At 44.0% G+C, this 20165-nt stretch overlaps 1 protein-coding gene across 8 annotated transcripts in view; it reads right to left on the reverse strand.

Annotated features, from left to right (window-relative positions):
• Positions 1-13829, reverse strand: part of NAA35 (N-alpha-acetyltransferase 35, NatC auxiliary subunit) — a 521214-nt gene extending 507385 nt beyond the window's left edge. The window contains exons 1-3 of one of the 8 annotated variants that reach the window (XM_069229478.1): positions 13357-13448; positions 13075-13179; positions 3213-3264 (exon numbers count right to left, since the gene is read on the reverse strand). The gene's annotated coding sequence lies outside the window, so the exon portion shown is untranslated. Of the gene's footprint in view, positions 1-3212; positions 3265-13074; positions 13315-13351; positions 13541-13711 lie in introns of those variants that run through there. The other 7 variants (XM_069229487.1, XM_069229464.1, XM_069229496.1 and 4 more) reach the window with 7 other exon arrangements.
• Between the last annotated feature and the right edge of the window lie 6336 nt (positions 13830-20165).

The raw sequence follows: 20165 nt of genomic DNA on the forward strand, positions 1-20165 counted from the left end.
CTCCCCACCATCTTGCAATAAACATGAAATGTAAAATCCCTAGCATGGAGAACCTAGTCTCTCACTTAACAAAAGCTAGGTGAGATAAATCTAATCTGCCAGTATCATGTCCAGGAGAAGCGCCCCTCAACCCTTGTTACATTGGAATGAGGTCTAGGTCAGACTCTGTGGGGACACGAAGACTGAATTCTGCTGCAGGGGGATGTACAGCATAGAAGGCATAGATTGCATCTGGTAGGAATCCCTCTGATAACCTTGTCTGTGTGAGATGTATTTATACAGATCATGTAGGACCTCTGATGCAGGTATGTTTCCAAACAATAGATAAGCGGGAAGGCTTGTGGCAGTAATTATGTGAGCAATTCCCACCAAAAGTACATTATTTTCCTGCCACACGCAAGTGGGAAAGGGACAGGATGTGAATACCTGTGTACATCACTTGATTATGACGCTGATAGTGACGCCTTCACAGAGTGGCACTGATAATACAAATCAAAACATTTCTCTAACTGTAAACAATAGCAGCCATCTCAAAATAAATAATACAATAAATGGGCTAAGACAAAGCAAGTTAAGTAGGTTAAAAGTCCCTGAGTGATGGGGGCACCGGCCAAAGGGATAAGCTAATCTCCTGCTTCCCAATAAAAACTAATATGGATTCACCACACCCTCCCCTTTGCTGTAACAAGGATGCCAATACGGTAACGAAGGTGCATGAGTCCAAGCTAAAATGCCCTTGGCTAAAATCATACTAAAACATTATTAAAAACTAGTCTAAAAACATACAAGGAGATAAAATGTGGACCATGACAAGCACAGCAGGCCAAATGTGAATCAAATTAATAAGGCAATTTGGCATTAAATTTTGAACCTTTAGTAAGGCCAATGGTCAAATCATCTAACAATAATCGTGATCTTGAAGAATATCTCCAAAGTAATCGAATGGGAGTGCATCTAGGAATGACTCCACATCGTCAGATGTCAGATCGATGACTGAATTGGCAGATGGATCCACTGAGCAGAAGTGTGCAGAAGGCTCAAGCATAGGATCCCCCACATAGGCAGCATCATCCATAGTGCCTCTTGAAGCCAAATAGTTCACAAGAGGTGGCTAATAGGTAGCCTCATAAATCAGCCTCAGTCTCATGGGGCACAACCGTGAATAAAACCTCATCGGGGACTCAGCAGTTCCTTGTCCACAGGAGGCACGGGTGGAACAGCAAGACACCAATGGTAGACGATCAAAGAGGCACCATGTGCAATGAAAGACAGGTTGCATGCACCATAGGCTGATCGGAATGAAAGTGACTAATCATGCTCCAATTCCTCCAGCAACGGAGCACCAAAGAACTGCACCGCGGGATCCCGGCACAGCTGGGATGGTGGTAGTAGCTCCACCACTCCGCTTAGTTGAGAAGGCACAACCACTGCATATTAAGAACAGCAGCAGCAGTATCTCGCCAATCAGAGCCAAAGTCACAGGAAAGCTGTCAAACACACTTGAAAAGAGTGAATGGGTAGCTGATGGAATGACTACAAAGACTGTCTGGAAGATGGAAACAAATCCAGACCCAACAGCCTTTATGAAGCGTACAATCTCCGCAGTGCTTGAAATGCTGAATATTCTGGAAACCAGCTCTCCAAAGTGGTTGGGGAAGTTGGTATTTAATTGGGATTGTATCTCGGCTGATGATCTTGCTATCTGGAGAGCATACGTCTCTTTAGTCAATGTCAACGCCACTTGATTTTGGAACAGGAGTGCCTTTAGTCTCCTCAGCTTGTCATAATTAGATTAGTAGCATCAATATGAAGCCACATTTCGCCTACTCTTATCTCTTGTGTGGGGGGAATAAAACATGTCCACAACAAGTTACAATTTGAGAGACCGAAATTGGGTAGGCAATTCCTAGTCTCATCCTGCAACAGCTCTCATCGTTCAGGACCACATAACTTCTATTCGAAAGTATATGAAATGCAGGACAAATCAAACAGACGGGAGTGCCCTTCAGAAAGCATGCCAGGGTCGTGACCCTTGCATTGCAAAAACCGTGAAGTGACGCAAGCTTGCAGATCCTAGCATGAATAACAGTAGTCTCACATTCGCTTCCGCTCAGGAAGACTTCTATTTCGCTGTTCAGGCATTTGAACTTGAAAGGCAACTCCTACTCTTCTTTAATATAGCTATCTCCTAGCTGCTCATATCTGCCCACAGCAAAATGTCAAACATTTTGTGAAATGAAAGGTATAAATCAGCAGTTTTTTAACACTGTGTACCAGCCATACTGTTGAAGGACTTTCCACTACTGTAAAAGGCAGCTTTTCTAACTTTTCTATGTAAAGTATGGTGTAACTTACTTCTTTTTTAGCCATTATCTGTTGCTCCCTGGACAAATTGAAAGCAGCAAACAAGTCACTACTGTTAATGTATTTCCATGGGACACTGCCATTTTTCAGAATCTGTAATGTACAACCTAACTGCATGATGGAGCGCAGCTGACTTTGTCCATGGTGTAAAAGGGACATGTCATTCTGTATGAGATCAATCGCAGAAGACACTATGTTATTAAGGGTGTATATTCTGTTGGACAGAGTAGTTGTGCTATTATTGGCAACAGCTAAAGCCTTTTCCATATTTTCCTTATCTATCTGCCTTAAATGTGCAAGTGCTTCCATTTGAGAAAGTTTCTATATTTCATTGTATATGGCATACAGGAATCGTTTAGAGCACGGCTGTCTTTGACCTGGCAAGAACTCTTGCAAGTCTACTTCCTCTGATAGGAGACTAAGATGTTCTTTAACTGCTGCTAAGGTGTTACTGCGTAAACACTGGTTCATTTTCCCCTCACTGTTTGTGGTAACTATACCCAAGTGCTGACCCGAGACATAGCAAGGGTCCGGTTGGCTAATCACGAAACCCCCTGAGGAATTCACAAAACACGCCTGACACCCATTTGTGTCTGTTGGCCACAATAACCATCTACCGGGACTTGAAAGTGTGGAATTATAGGTACCATCTTGAACTCAAGCATTCAGTTCTTCCTCTGTGACATTCAGGAATTTTTGCCAATCAGTGAATTTGACTGGTGTGGGGATACTGGGCGCATTCATTTCTTATATTTTTGCTAACTCTACGCAGGATGTTTGTTGAACCGTGTCATTTAAAAATATCATTTGAACAGGAATAAGGCATGCTCTAAACAAAGCTCCCCTACCTTAAATGTGTCAATCTTGTGTTGCCCATACACTTTTTACATCAATAGTACTCTTCATGTGTTCATAACGTTCAACAGCAAGTCGGGGAAACAAAGGAATTGAAACAGATTAATTTGGTATCAGTTAGCAAAAGACAATAATGTCCCCAGTGATTATTACAGAATATTTCCCATAATTTGCTGTGTTCACGTACACATCATCACTTTCAAATACAGTGTAATCCTACAGCTCAGAAAATCACTGAATCAACTGTTTGAACACCCCAGTCATCAGAAACAACACCAGGTATAATTACATCAGTCACTGAAATTTTGAATACATATGGAATTTGAATAACCTCAGTAGGCCTGTAAATATCAAAGGGAACTTTGTTCCAAACAATGCCATCTTTAATTGGTACTGCTGAAATGTTTACAAGGACAAGTCTCTTTGGACCTTATGTGAGGTAAGACAGGGTGTTGAAACTTCATCCGCTTGCTCAACAGAGGAGTGTTCAGGAAGATAAAGAAAATGTATTAAGAGAAAGAAAACAGTCACAAAACTGATCCATAACAGAAAGGCATGCATTGTCAGAAATATACATTGATAATACCATGCCTAAACTAAATAGTTATTTTTAAGCCATATGTACAGCTTATGTGCCTTTAAAACAGTTTCAGTTGCAGGTGTGGATGAAGTTGAAGAAAAGTCATCAATGTTGATAAAGTAACCAGAAGCAGACTCTGCAAACTCTGCAAACAGAGGAGCCAGTGCATTACTGGTGGATGGATCCACTTCACATGCAGGGTCTTAGTAGACGGTGTTGTCAGTTTGTGTTGAATTGGAGTAGAAGACACCTACATCTTAGAAAGGTCTTATCGATGAAGTGATAACAGGAATCAGCAGAAGCTCGTTCTCCACCCTCTTCATGTTTGAGGAGGCATTTGTACCATTGTCATACATGCTGGTATATTCAGAAGTGTTGTTGTTTCTTCTTTGAAGAGGCATGTCCTGTTGCGTAGTGAGAGGGGACCGAGAACTACCCAAGGGACCACTGGGTCTACTGTGCAGGATCAGCCACATGATGCAAATTGATGTCGATGGAGACAAATCTGTTCCCTTTGGAAACTAACAGTGGTGGTAGAATGACAGTTCTGGTGCCTTGTATTCCCAGACTGGTGCTCTGGAAGATGGGCCGAATTCCTTCTTCACAGCAATCTTCTCCCAAACTAGATCTCCAACTTTAGGAATCCAGCCTGTAGAAGTTGTTGGCAAATCCCTTATTCCTAAGGTGGAAGCACTGGCAGATGAATTATCATCAAGAAATTGCTGAAGCTCCTGTAAGACAGTGAGACGTTCATTTATGTCAAGAGGTGTGTCAGCTGCCACCATACCAGGGATATCTAGATCTGGGACATGTAATAGGTATCCTAAAGAGGACCTCATAAAGAATGCATCCTCCCAAGGACTGTCTTGGCAGATTATTCAGTGCTTTTTGGACCCCCATACAGGTGATGAAGGCAACTGCAGCCTGAACCGAATATTCAAGCTGTTAAGGACTGCATTAGGTCACGGTTCCTCCTCTCCACGACTGAACTTCCCGCTGGATGATATGGAGAAGAGTATTGGAGTTCAACGCCGATTGTCCGTATGGTGTCCATAAATGACCTAGAAGCAAAAGCAAAGCCCTGGTCCGAGTGTAATGCTGCAACAGATAATGTACTGATAAAGACCAGCAAGTCTTTTATAACAGTTTGAGCGTCAGCAAACTACTGTGGCCAACCCACAGGAATCTAGAACAGGAATCAATAGCAACTAAGTTGTATCTGTATGCACCACCAGGTTGTAAGAGACCACAATGGTACAGGTACACACATTGTAGTGGCCTGTTGGACACTAAGAGGGATGTCTGTGGTGGGCGTTTGATGTTTGAGCCCTTTATTATCTGGCAAATGTCGCACCAAAGAACATATTGCTTGGTCTGTTTGTATAGACCAGGCTACCAGAAGCATTTCTGTAAGAGTGTTATTGTGGCTGCGACACCACCATGAGCAGATGCAACACCCTCATGCGCTGCTTTGATGAGATCTAATCTCTGGTCTTGGTTAGGAATCACTGGATCTCCAACCCCAGGAACTGTCGCAAAGGCAGCATTATGTGCACTGATATGTTAGGAATATTTAGTAGGGTATGCTTTTGGGACAGGGTTGCCTTCAGCCGAGGCTTTCATGCCAGCCAGAATTTCATTATCCAATCTCATGTGAGAACGAGTCACGGCAGCAGCAGTAGCCATAGCTACTGTGGATTTGGTTGCTACATTAGCCAAGGTGTTTCCAATAACGTGTACTCCTACACGTTGATGGCCCAATGTATGTACTACATGAGCCTCTGGTAGCTTGTTCTTAAGATCAGCCACCCTCCTCCACAGAGTTCTGTGTTTTATGGTGTTCCCTTTTGAATCTCTGAACCCGTTCAACTGCCAATAATTTAGGTAATTATTATAGGACTGGACACAGTAATCCGAATCATACACAATCAACGTGAGATGTTCTGGATCTGTATGCTCCTGTGCCAAGATAAGAGCCAATTGTGCTGTGCAGTCCCCTAGGGTCTGTGTGTAGGTATTCTGAGGGTGGAATACACCATCCTTCATCACTCCGCTCACAGCAGTGCAAGCGGCTGAGCATTGATGTTTTGTACCTACAGCTGGTTGTGCTGAACCAAGAGGTGCTGGATACTCCTGTTTGTACTGGAGAAATTCTTGTATTTGGAGTTTTGGGTCAAGGATGTAATCAACATCAGTGGCAGTCAGGGAGGTAGCCCATTGAATCCAGCAAGGATGTAATGCTTTAGCGTTAGGAACGTTTGCTTTGGTGACAGCCTCTAAGGCTGGCACCGGGATTATGACAATAATGTGTTTCCCTTGGGCAACTGGCCTCTCATTAATGACAGCCACCTGTACAGCAGTTTTTTCTGTGGGTGTATAACGTTGTTCTGCATTGGAGTACAAGTGTGATTTGCATGCTATGGGCACCGTGTCACCCTCATTAAAGGTGACACAGGTGGACCCAATGGCACCAGCAATTATTCTGATGACCAAATTTGTTTTGTTGTCACATGGGTGTGAGTGTTTTGTTTGTAGCATGTCTTGCTGCAATCCTCTAAGGATGCGTGTGTGTTCAAGTGTCCAGGGTCTGTTTGAGAAATCTGGGTGAATTAAATCATAGAGTGGCTTGATGCCTTGTGCATAGCCAGGAATGTAAGTTCTGCCAAAATTAAAGAAACCAAGTACAAATTGCATTTTCTTGATAGTATTTGGTGGCTGGAGTTGAGCACATTTTTCTAAAAAGTGAGGGGCCAGGATCTTGCCCTCATTTGATAGCTCATATCCCAGGAACAATACACTGAGAAAGGCTATATTAGTTTTCCTAAAATTGAATTTGTAGGCAAGGGCTGCGAATCCTAGAACAATTTGATGGACCCTGGCAAGATGAATGTTGAGGTTGTCATCTGTGAGATAGCTGTCAACCACATAGACAACGCCTCAAGATCAATATCAATATCATGCAATATTGATGTTACACGGGCTGAAAACAACCCTGTGCTGTTCCTATAGCCCTGGGGCTAATGGCAGAACAGTTTTTGTGAGCCAAATGTGAATGCACTTGGCAGAAAAAACATGCTGGAAATATCCAAGGTTGTTTTGTATTTTTTATGCACTATGTTATTAATTAGTGCGGAGCTGTGTGCTTTTTGTGTTGCATATGTGCGTGTGTAATTGTTTAGGTATCTGTAATCTAAGACTATTCTATACAAATCTTCTGGTTTTGCAACAGGGAATAACGGGTTATTCATTTCAGAGAAACAGGGCTCTATTACTTCCTGGTATTCGAGCTGAGCGAGGCCCTCTTTCACTGGAGCTTTAGCCTCATGATTTAACAGGATACTGGGGCTGAGGCTGGGGTGTAGACCTAATAGATATTACTTGGTAGGAGGAATCTCTATCCCACTCTACGTGGTTGCGGTATAGCGCAGGTACCTGTGACAAAGCCCAGTCAACAGCGTAAGCTTCTTTTACCGCTCCCTGACCAAGCTATGAGAAAGAAGGCAAAATGACATCTTCCCCCTGTGACATCTTATGGACGTGTTCAGGTGGCCAGTCTCTTTCTCCCAATAGGATATCACAATTAAGTTCATTCCAAAAAATTACACTAATGGTACACTCTATGTCTCCCTCAATCTGGATATTTAAATCATAAACCCTATTGGGTGGGAGTATGCGCCCGTCTGTAGGCCCAACTGCAAGAAAGTTGTTGGTTGCTATCGCATCCAGATAATCTTTCAGACTCTGGCAACATATTGTGACTTCTGCTGCGCTGTCCAGCAGGGTCACTACCCACATCTTGTTCTTAAGCAATGTTCTCAAGTTTGGTGGCATGTTTAATCGAAATTGCTGCCACCTTTTTCTTTTTAAATTGTGGCTTTTGTTGTGGGTTGTCTGAAGACCGCTGTAAGTCTTTCTTCTGTTTCACATAGTCAGGACATTGCTCTGACCAACCCACTTTCTCACTATGTCTATCGGATGTGTCTGAAAGGAACGAGAGGGACGTGAATCAGTATATCTGTCAGGAGCCTTCCAAGTTTCTCTATTTCTGAGATTAAATCTCCTTTCAGAGTTCTCCGGATGGGGAGAGTCTGCTCTCCGACTTTGTCTGTCTTTATTTACTATTTGTTAATCCCATTGTTTTTTTAGAACCCTCTTGTGCTTGTTTAGTACTGTCCTTCGGGGTGGTACTCTGAATTTCAGTTTTTTTTGGCTTGACTGCCAAACTATTGCGTCATATACTAGCATAGGTGTCAGAAATAATTTTTGGTAGTTGTCACTCCTCTTTCAACTGTGGTATCTCCCGGACCCGCTGGCGTATGGGCTACAGCTTCCCCTTTAATGTTACTTAGTATTACTGAGGAGACTGTGTTGAAGTTATGCATCAGTTTTATCCCCAGGTTTCGGGCTGGAGCAGCCCTGTGCTCATTTTGAATTTAACACTTCTGGCAAATTGGCAAGTGCCGGGGTACCATGTGTGGTAGTGTAAATTGCAGCAAAGACTGTACCAATTGTGGTGCAGTCATCCACCGAGGGACCCATTAGAATGGCAAGCACATTGTGAGAATTCTATGTTTATCTTGGGCGCTCGTAGGGAGAAACACTGTTTCCAACTGGCTTGTTTTTTGCCCTATCCAGAACAGAATCTTCTCACGTTCTGTGGGCACTTTGCCCATGACAGAATGTATTGTTTGTGGGTTACTCCCAGTAATGGCCAATTGGTGACCAGATGGTGCAGCCTGTGCTTGGAGGGGTGGGGGTGTTCAGGGTCCGCATAACGAATTCTATTAATTGTCTGTAAAGCTGTACTAGCTTATTATAAATTGCACCTACATCAGCTATTTGCATAGCCTGTATGCCAGGATGTGGTGTGTATGTGACAAACATGGGCCATGTTGGTCCGTCATTACTTAAAGGACCTGATCTCACGAGTTGTATTATATGTGTTAGTGCGCCACCGAACCAATTTTGATGTTATTGATAGGAAAGGGCTATCTCTAGATGCTGATATGCTCAGTACCGCTGCGGTATATTTCCAAATTGGTATGTGTGAAATATGTATGTTCTGGTGTCTTCCTCAGGAAAGGTAACCCAGGAATAGAATGTTTGTTTGGTAAGCTTCATGAGCTTCCACAATAAATGTGACATCCCCGCCCTCATCTGTTAAGCCATGGGCTACTAAATATTGCGTTAAAGCATGCCTGGCATTTTCAGAAATGTCTATGGTGTTAGCCATGTTGAGTAATGGGTGCAGAGGTGGAACACCAAATGGAGAGAAGTCATTTTAAGTGTTCAAGCTTGAACAACCTACAACCTAGTTAGGTGATCCCTATTCAGCTGAGGAGGATTATCCCCATGACCACGGATGTTTCCGTATAATGGTACTTAGGAAAACATGCTGTGTGTGAGACAGTGATACTCAGGGTATCTGTAAATAAGTGTCAAAACACCATTATTGGTGGCACCATGTCATAGTTGAGGTGAAAATGCTGATTTAGGGATGACAGTACTTTTGGTTGTAGGCGACTAAGCCAATCCTACAATAAGTTGCAATTGTCAGCCCATCTCTCCCAGCTCACAAGCAGTGCTACATCAAGAACTCAAACAGTAAAAGGTGATTTCTGGCATCTCCAGGGAGTCGTGGTGGAATGGAAATGGACAATGTCTTACTCAGGACAAATACCAAAGTTAAAAGCAATCAAAATGTTTCAAGAAGAGGTAAACCCCCTACGGAGGGTGAAATTACACTCCAAGATGGAAGAAGTTAAAAACAGTCCAATTAATAAATGAACAAGTCACATTAACAATGAAAAATTAGCACAGGAGTTAAGGGGATAGGGGGAGGAACAGCTTCGACACCAAGGTTGCCAAAATTGAAACATGAATGATGTTCCTTTAAAGTAATGGGCCCTCGTTTCAGGAATGACTGAGTCAGCTTTGAAAGGTCAACTAAACATATCCTAAATGTATGAAATTTATAAAACTAATCTATTTAGAGTTTCATTCATCAAAATAATGCTTCACTGGATCAACCTCAGTCATATGAGCATATCCTTATCTTCATTAAGACTACCTACGATCAGACTTTTGATATTTGCTAGGCAATCCTAATCCTTCCTTCCTCAGCATCTGACCAGACCTCCATTAAGGACTAATCTCATCGACCTGGATAGTGAAATTCTTCCTAAGTGGCCACTAGCAACAAAGTGATCACACAAAACTCCTTAAATATTGGTGCATAACCATGTCTAACTTGCATATGGCTAGCCCATGGCTGGGGTGGCATAATGGCCTAGTACCCCTGCACTTAGTATCCACACTGAATGTGAAATTGGCATCCATATTTTTATTCTGGTCCTGGCATCACACGAATCTAAGGTGCATGCAAAGCCCTAGGCATGTCCATGGCAATTTGAGGTCCAAAACCTGTCTTGTGACATGGAGGGGCGCAACTTGAGTGCCCTCAGAGACAGGACTACTGTCCCTGTCCTGGATATATCACGTATGGTGGTGATTATAGGGTACGAGAAAGAGAATAGCGAGTGTATGATACCTATATGGTAGTAGGAATCTATTTGTGTGTATAAGTCTAAGTTTTGAAACTAGTGGGATCCATCTTGGATGCCCCTTGTTCGGCATGAAACAAGATGGAGAAAGGCAACAGCTTTCCCAGGCAGTGGAAGTGTATGTGTTGCCTGCAATGATGTAGCTGGAGTGTGGATATGCAGACACTGACATGAAGAGGAAGAAGTCAGGGATACCTTTATGAAGACTTTGCTAGAAAGGGGCTGCTAGTTAGTTTTTCAAAGTCTCTGCAGTTTGATTGATGATAGGGGGTGAGACTCCAGTTACTATTGGTCAAGTTGAGGAAGTTTCTAATTCAGACCTGTCGTTTTGCCAGTCTCTAATTACTGCCTCAAGAAGGCTGATGACTGTCAAGTGCAGACAACACACAGTTGATTATGCCCATGTTTATGGTACACCTTATTTGGAGCCAGGGTCATCGCTAACTAATGTGAAAAGGATCACTTAACCTAAAGGTATTTGGAAAGCAGCCTGGAAACAGCATTTGAAACATGAGACAATGGGTCCACATTCCTTATCCTTGACAATGTGTAAAAAGGAGATCCAAACCACACCACTTTGCACAGGTTCCAAATTTTCATAATCAAGCAACGGAGTTCTCCACAGAGTAAATGAAGGACTGCTGTGTGCTAGGGTTGGTGTCTATGAGTAGAAATTTCCTTACTCTGTACTTTCTGCTGAGGGAGAAAGGGTTCCACCTAGTGCTTAGAAGACTATCTACGTGCTAAGAGAGGGAAGGAGTCTGCCCAAATCTTGCGGAAAGAAAGACTATCAAGAAAGACATGTCCTGAGGGTCCCTGATTTGACAGAGAAAGGGTGAACTACTTGAGAGAAAAGCCATGAGCGACCCTTGCTGCAGGTAGGTCTTTCTTCCCTGTTCCTGATGAGAACTGCACCCAAAGACTGCACAAATTCTACAACATTGTGTCAGTCTGGTAGTTGTGATTTGGTGCAGCCACTACTAATGGAAGAAGCTGAGTAGCAGCTGAGGTAGAGCTAGGGTGCCCTGGAAGGCTATAACTGCCCTGGATCTATCAAAGAAAATCAGCCTGGATCTAGGATCCATATGCATCCAGCCAGTAGAAGGATGCAACAGTTGGAGACATTCTGGTCACTACAAAAGGATCTGCTGTATAGCATTTGTCCAGCAAATCCTATTCAAAAGGAATGTCACTCCTCAAACAGGAGACGTAGGCTCCCCCTAAACTTCCCCTCATGACTGCTGCATGGAAAAAAGGCATGGAAAAAAGGCAGGTAAAAAAGGCCTCCAACTGCAGTCGGAACAGAGTGTAACAGGTGCCAAAAACTTGAGTGCGAGGTCTTGATACTTTTCTGACCACATCAATAATAAGAGTAAGAAAGCTCAAAATGACTACACATTAGAGCCTGTAGTGTCGGCATAAACTACTCCACACCAGTGCCCAATTATTGCTTTTACCACAGAATAGAGGGAACTGTAATTGATATGGTCACCCTGGTGGGAAGTGTGTGTTGGGGTGTGGAAAGCGGGTTGGAGGGCGCCCATGGAAGATCATAACCAGAAGCAAAAGACTGCATTCACTAACTTGAAATACACTGTGTAGTATTTGATTTCACTGTGTGATTAAATGTATTTTCTTTGATATAAAGACAAACACTGGGCTGGACATTAAGTTATTGTCTGTTTGAAGGCTGTTCAGTTATAAGTGTTTGCCCTGTACACCACCTTGGTGAACAGCCTGTCTCTGCTTGCCAGGGATACCAAGTCAAGCATTTGAAGAGTTGTATTTGGCCCAAATTGCAGAGCCACCGTAGGATGGACCCCGCTACACCTGAGGCAAAAAACCTCAGCCACCACAACTAGGTCCCAGTAATGCCATGTGGCTCGTGAACGGGGTCCAACAACCTGGAATTTGAGTCAGAGTGATTATCAGTCACAGAAACGTCTAAAATCATTCCACCATCACCTTTATGTTTCAGTGTGACACCCTAACTGCAACAGGTATGTACAAACATGGAGTCAATGCTCGAAGTGCCACAGGATTCAAGATGCATCCCACTTTTAGGACCTGTAATGCTAAAATCAGCATTGGGATACTTGTATTCCCTTTTGGAAGGGACTCACAATATCGGTTTTGATAGAATGCCCTATTGAAGTAGGGAGAAGTCTGATATGCATATGATTTGTCCCAGTCTGGAGGGACTTAATAGTCAAATAAGTGGAGGACTGCAACGAGGTACCATGCACATCCATACCATCCAATGAAAGAGACTCCTGAAAGGACTCCACCCATCACCTTCGTTTTCCATTTAATTAACAGAACTGCAACAATCAGTACTACAACTGCCACAATTAGTTCAACTGACACGTGAAAGCCCATCACACACTACCCTGAGAAAGGAAAGCACGATGTCAGCCTGGTGAGTGACCTACTACTGTTAGAAAAAGAAACACCACTTTACCACCGGGACCTTTAGAAATCATACATTATGTCCAATACATTGCAAAGAGGCGGGTGGGTGGTTACACAGTCCCTCATTTAAAAGTCGTATAAATAGATTTTGGATTCTCTGGTAGCTACAGGGATGCTGGTGATAGTTAACGCCGCTGTTGAATAATGGCTCCACGGATTTAAGGGACCTACGCCTATATAATCTATAACAAACACTTTAGCGCACCAACAGCATGCATTCAGTGGTCGTCCCTCCGTTACCTGACGCGGGTCGGCGCTACAAAAGCTTAGGGTGAAAGGAAGGCTCCCGACACCCGGAGACCTTCTCTGCAAGTTGACCCAGCAACCGCTCAGAGAGTAGACAGCCTAGTGAGGACGAAGGAAAACAACGAGAAAATATAATGTGAAGAGATGGGCCCTTTGAGGTAATTATTTGATAAACAGTTGCTCAGGGGCGCAAGTAGGAGAACCAACCCCCGCCTGTGCACGAGGAAAATCAGCACATGCATGGAGCAACCCCCAAATAAATACAACATACTTTACCGATTTCATAAAATATAATCTCGCCGGTCAAGTGAGCGCTTTGATCAAACACTTCGTGATACCTCCACTGGCGTTTAACCTTTAAGCACCCACATCCAAACGTACCCCAAGGAAAAACCGGTCAAAAAGTATTTGATAGCCACTACAGCCATTCCAATATGGCCGCGATGCTGCCTCAAACTGTAAAATATAAATGGTCATGCAGCATCACAGCCGAAGCGGCCATCTTGAAATACGAGGCACTCCCTGTGTTGACCGCACATGAATAACTCAGTTACTGGTGTTGTTTTTCAAAAGCAAGTCTGTTATGCATAATATGTTTCTATACTAGATTGTTCTGCAGCGCTCTACAAACCGAGAATAACTGATGTGGTTGCAACAACGATAGCTCCTCGCGCTTCATTGACCGGCACAAACACCGAGCTTCCCGTTTGCAAATTGTAGTGCGAAGGTAGTCCGTTTTCTTATTTCACTACGGTCACCGTAAACTACTACCAACAGGAAGCCACTGGTGTTCGGCGGCAGCGAATACGTTTGCTTTCCCGTCATAACTTCTGATTATTGAAAGAGAGCTAAACTGCTACCACCATTTAGTCAGTGTCTGATACTGGAGCCGCCATATTTGGAGGTTGGGTTTCACAATGGACGCATTTTTTATTTATTTTCGGGGATGTGATTTTTAAGCAGAAAAGTGGTTTCGGTAGTATATCAGGAAACTTTTTTTTTTTTTAGCAATAACATACGAGATCAGATCCGAAAACATGTAAACACTGTATGCAAGTCCATTTGGTTACCATTTCTTAAAATGTAATTTGGATTTTAAAAAGCCTGCTCATCATATCGGCTTGTCGACTGAACAAGCGCTATTAAATACAGGAGAGATAGGCAAGGCCCAACATGACCAGTACATCCTGTATCCAACCCACTAGTCCTCTGTCTAGCTCCATGCACTCGCCGTGCCTGGTTATGACGAGCCTATTCAGCGGAAGGGTTGGATCGTACCCTCTTCGGGATGCGGCCAGACTTGGGTTCGTGGACATCAGCTGCAGGTAAGCTGACAATGTCAACTTAAAGCGTCTGTGCTGAGTGGATGGTTCTTGTTTTTTGTGAGAAGTGGGACAGAACTATGCCAAGAGCAGAACTCTTTTGGCTGTAGTTGTAACTGGTGCCTGCACGTGTGTAGATTTTAGGGACCCGGTGAGTGCCCTCTCGCGCACTCTGTGTGACTGACTGCGGGCAAAAGCTTCGTTTGAGATGTTTGGCCTGCACATCCCGCAGGTTGTTCTACCTAGTCAACTTTTTGACAAGCCGCTTGGCGCGCACCAAATACGTAACTTCCGGCATGACCGAATGTAAACAAAGCCACCTTAAGGTTTACAACTTCGCCTGGACCTAGACTTCTCCACTCATAAAATGAGACGTTCTGGTATGCCTGAGATAGCATTTCTATTCCCATATCCTAATACTATTCAACCGCCCCCGGGTGAAGGGAATCAGTGAATCTTCCGATTAGCCGGCGCCGCCCTGCGCCCTTCCTGAAAACGCCCATGGGTAGCCGGCGGATGTTTCAAGAGCCTCTCCCAACTGCTGGCATCCGGCTATTGGTAGACTACTCCCCCCGCTGAGACCAGCAGTAAACGGTCTAACTTCTCCTATCAAGAAACTTATACGTGGCTAAAAACTCAACACTGACCCTTAAACTGTACGTACACATACCGATCAAAGTATCCTTATTGGAGAGCTTCACCCTCTTCATTGATATTCACTTTCCTAATGTGCCTCAATAGACTATCAGTAGTGCCACTGTATTTGCTCACCTGTACCACCTTCCCAAAGTGGTTTATCCAGTGCAGGGAGGAGAACTATGGCGTCCATAGCCTTCTTGAAAAAGTAATCGAATACCGTTGCTATGAATGATACTGTGTATCCTACTAAGATGCTGCGCACGACATGGCCCTACACACAATTACCGTGTTAAAATGTACCTTCAGCCTGAAGGAATGGACAATTTGTTATTCTCCCGCTGCTGGGACAGGCAACCAAACGTTTCAGATGTCTCACTTCTTATTATGTTCGCATTATGCCTGTATCAACTTCCTCATTGATGGAGAGTTTGAGACCAAATCAGATGTGCCGTCACTCTAGATTAGATAGTTTATCCCAGTAGAAATTAAAAACTATCATATATGTCGTCCACTTTTAAGAGTCGGTCGGATATTAATAATCAACTGTAATAGAGAGTTAAGCATAATGTGCTTGACCATCTTGTCCTCCTAAGAACCAACAATCCACAAAGTTGTAGAAAAAGTGTTCAACATTAACTTAATCTAATGAAACCAGTAGCAGAAACAAAATGGACGCCCGAGGAGCTAACATTGCCATATCTTCCCGTTATACACACAACACACTAATCTTTGTCACCCTTTTACCACTTTGTTTATTCCAAAGTCTGGGTTCATAAATATCCTATACCTCTACCCCCATATCATCTTAGCAGCAATCTGAAATTTAATACAATAAACGTAAGCTTAATTAAACTGTGTAATACTAGAATTGTTTTGTGTTTACAATTATAGTATTTAGTAGAGATTCAGATGAAGTGGTTTAATTTGACAATGCTATCAGGCTATTATGATTTTCATTACGAGTAGGCTGGTGGATAGCTTTCCATTCACAAGCAGCTTGCTCGTGGGTCACCATTACAGATGGTGGAACGTTTATTGATCGGTCCTATCGATAGTTGAGTTTAAATGTGTTTTACTGCCGTTGTGTCAGAAGGTGAATGAAAGAATGAATCAATGGATGGATGCATGCACACGTTCAAAGATGAGTGAAATCGCATTTATGATGATTGAGTGCCTAAACCCATTAGTAAAACAAAAGACACTTTCACTCACATGCCAGTCCTATTGGCAGTGCTTGTTCTTAGTTCTGTCCAGGGACCACTCTAGTAGTCTCGTATAGTTTATATTTTCTGGGCATTGGAAGTGACAGAGGGGCAAAGGGTTGTTGTAAGCGTCATTTAAACATTGTCCAGCCCACATTTTGGATGATTGCCATTATTACTTATGGAGTTTATTTATATTGTTCACCAGCATACAGACATTTAATTGGCGCAACAGTCAGATTAGAATGTGTATTGAGATTTGAACTTTTTCCCCTTTGCATTGTTGCAGGATTTCAGGAGCCATGGCGGGTAGCCTGCTTTCAACACTACACCCGAAGTAAGTAGTGTACTTAACTCCAGTTATTATTTTTCCTTCCTTTCTACCCTTCCTCCAAAGAGCACGCTAGGCACCACAAAATGCCCACTGGTGGCATTTCCATGTATTTTCTCCAGGAATGGAATGTGAATGCTTTTATTTCCTCGACCTCATCTCCACCTTCACTCAAATAAAGATCACCCAGAAGTAGCAGGACTCAGAAAATTGGTGGAGTTGAGGCGTGTATGTTTCTTACATTATGTCTTGTAGGAAGACTGGTTGTCAGTCTAAATATGGAGCTCCAGGAGTCTGTGGGTGGAAGCTAGACCTGAAGGGATTTTTTTATTTTTTATATACCGTTCTGTATCCATGTACTTGTGTCCCAAGTCATTACAATGACCCAGGAAGCCTGCACTGCTCGCTAAGTCACAATTACCTTGGTACAAAATTGTGGTTTTATGAGGGATCTGAGACGCGCCCACACAACCTGATTTGAGGCTTCTCTCTTTGCTCCTGTCTGCATGTGTTCTGTTTTCAGAGTTTTCCTTCTCCCTTCATGTTTTTGATTATTTCCAGTAATTCGGTTGGGTTGTATATGAAAATGTCAGAGAAAAGGTATTTCCCAACTTTTGTTTGTGTATGAAGCTGGATATACGAATTTTGTAACCGTAATTTCATGTCCCCTTGTTTAGAAGTTTATGATGTGTGTTCTATACTTCGCATCAAACATGGCATCCCCCATTCAAATTGATTTCTCTAACAGGGCACGCACACTCCCACATTTCTCTAAAATGCACCCAGATCCCGAATAAGCCACCGTTCATGTCACCGAGTAGGTGGCTATTCTCTGAGTGTAACTGATACCTGGATACATGGCACCTTAGTCTAGCATTAACCACCACTCTATTCAGAGCATGGGAGCTACACACCTAAGAAAACCCCTGCTTACCCCCTTCATAGCTTGACTCGAGCAGTCAGGCTTATCCCAGAGGCAATGTATAAAGCGTTTGCACAACACACATAACCCAGTGACACAATAAATACTCCAACAAGTTATATAAAAATAAACTGTATTGCATAAAACATAATTAGACCAAAAACAACATACATCAGTAATACCCTGCTAAGTAAGCAGTTTGAGACCATTATTAATATGAAGGCCAAATCAGGAGAAACATTTCCAAATTGCATACTGCAATACACAAACATTACCCTCACTATGCATACCAGATATGCCCTGAACATATGCCTCTCCTCAGAACATGGCAAGCATGATATATACATAAGTCAAGTCATAAAAAAAAATGCAGCGTACACAATGAGGGCAGAAGTACCATGGTGGAGTATAGCTTTTATAAGAATAACCAACAATACCTTCCCCATGAAGGTTGCAGCGTGTCTGCGCTTCCCTTAGAAGATTGACAGTACTCAATACTAATCCACAGAGTCAGAAATAGGAGCTTCTGCGCTTCTAACCAACAAGGGGGTACTTTTCCCAATAATACTATCAAGATAAGGGACCTCCATTGGGGGTGCCACCCTGTCCTACTTCTGCAAAATCAATGCCTCTGTGCTCGGTACCAGCACAGCAGGGGGGTGAGGGGGTCAAAGGAGACACCACCTGGCCGGATTCAGGTAACCTCGCCGGGCCACTCCTACGTGGTGAGCTCGTCTCTGCAGCAAAGGTGTGCTGTATTTCCCTTCCAGAGGGAACGGGGCCTCCATCCAGATTCCGTCCCATCCCCCTATGGGTGGCGAGCCAAGAATGCTTCCAGAGGTGTGGGAATCCTGGGAAGCCCTCTGTGGGCTTCCCAAGGCAACACTGCCAAAGGGAGGGCCGTTGCCCGCGAGTACATGGCACAGCAGCTCCTAGGAATCTGGCTCCTGCCGACTTCTTCACAGCGCCGCCGGGAGACGCGTTCCTTCTCCCCTCTGGGTGGGCAGGGCCACCCACAAAGGTAACTCTGCAGTCGCTGCACTGCCACCGAGCCCGACTCAATCTCCTGGGATTCGCGGTGGTGAAAAATGCAAGAAATGTCCAACAGTAGATGCCCACTTGTGCCCCGGGGGCACTTGATAAAGGGCACTTCCTTGAGCAATGTGTCCACGGGGGCTGAGACACAATAGGGAGCACTCACTGCCCGCTCAGGGAGAGCAATCAAAGCCCCTCACCTGGTGGTCTCACTCCGTTGAGACCTGCTTCCTGGGACAAAGGGTCGTGGTGCTGACATCGTCTGGGATTCTCTCATGGCTCCAGCAACAAGTTGGAAATCGGTCAGGGCGGGGCTTCCTCTCCCTAGGCTGGGGTGCCGCTCCAAGTTTGGCGAGGCAGGGTTTCCGCACTGGAGAAAGTGCGGGGCCCAAGTCACAAGGAGCACGGGGTACTGTTCAAGATCACAATAAAGAGAAAAATGTGCACACTTCAGCTTGGCCCCAGTAAAGTGCTCAACATGCGCTGAAAGGAAAGAGAGGCTCTGCGTGTACTAGGAGATAAAAGCGCTTCCCAGGTGCTAGAGTAAACAACCCAAGGAGCAAGAACCAGCACTCCCCCTCCGCTGGGCTCCTTGGGAGGCACGGGGGGGAGGGGGTGGTCAAAGGGTCAGCCAGACCAGCACACACAAGCAAGGGATTGAAGTGGCCGTTCATCTTGGCAGTCCGTGGAGTGCGTAGGGTAGCCAAAGTCAGCAGGGCAGCTGGCAGCAGGGCAACATGAAGAAACACAATGCAGATAAGTCCTTTTCGCCACCCAGCAGACACCAGGCAGCAGGGCAACAAAAGAAGAGCAGCCCAGATGAGTCCTTTATGCAGTCCCCCCAGGCAGAGGTTCAGTCCCAGTTTCAAAAGTGCTCTAAAAATCTCGGGGGGGGGGGGGGGGGGGACGCTACAGCCCCTCTACGTATACTCAGAAATACCTTTGTTCAGGGGGTAACTTCAAAAGAGCCAGTTTAAGTGAGTGGGTTATTCCAGCAAGGACTTTTGCCTTATTCCTTCTTGAATGGGCTATAATACTGTTGCCTAGTCCATGCTTTGCTTAAGGTTTCTGCTTGTGTACCCCAGCGTAATTGAATTTGGATCATTTTTCTTAAAAAAAAAAAAATACTATTGGATGTATCTATAAACCTGCTTCCTCCATTCATTTGGGTGACTTATGCATCACTTGGTGACTGCTATAATTTGCTTTGCTGTTATGTTTTGAACAGCATATAACTAACATTAACTTGTTTGATAATTGTCTTCACTAAATATGTCCCTTGTTGGCACCCTTTTATCTTTCAAGGGCATATTGGGTTGTCCTTCTGTATTTACTAGCACTCCTACAGGAAATCGTCACTTCAGGGGTGGGCTAGCCACAGGGACAAGTAGCCCATTGGCCACTGTCCCTCACACCCTTTACACCCCCTAAACCAGAATTTAAGAGGCTCCTCTGGCACCAGAACCTCAGTTCTGACTGAAATCAAAAAGAGGTACAAAGAAGACGCCATAATCGACAAAAGGACTTTGGACTCCCATCACAGCGCAAAGGGAGAATACATAAGTGCCCTAAGGAAACCATATACTGGAACTGTGAGATTAACATGTGCCTGTAATGAAAACTCATTGCTCCCA

This window comes from Pleurodeles waltl, chromosome 1_1, assembly GCF_031143425.1.
Source record: "Pleurodeles waltl isolate 20211129_DDA chromosome 1_1, aPleWal1.hap1.20221129, whole genome shotgun sequence".
Taxonomy (NCBI): Eukaryota; Metazoa; Chordata; class Amphibia; order Caudata; family Salamandridae; genus Pleurodeles; species Pleurodeles waltl.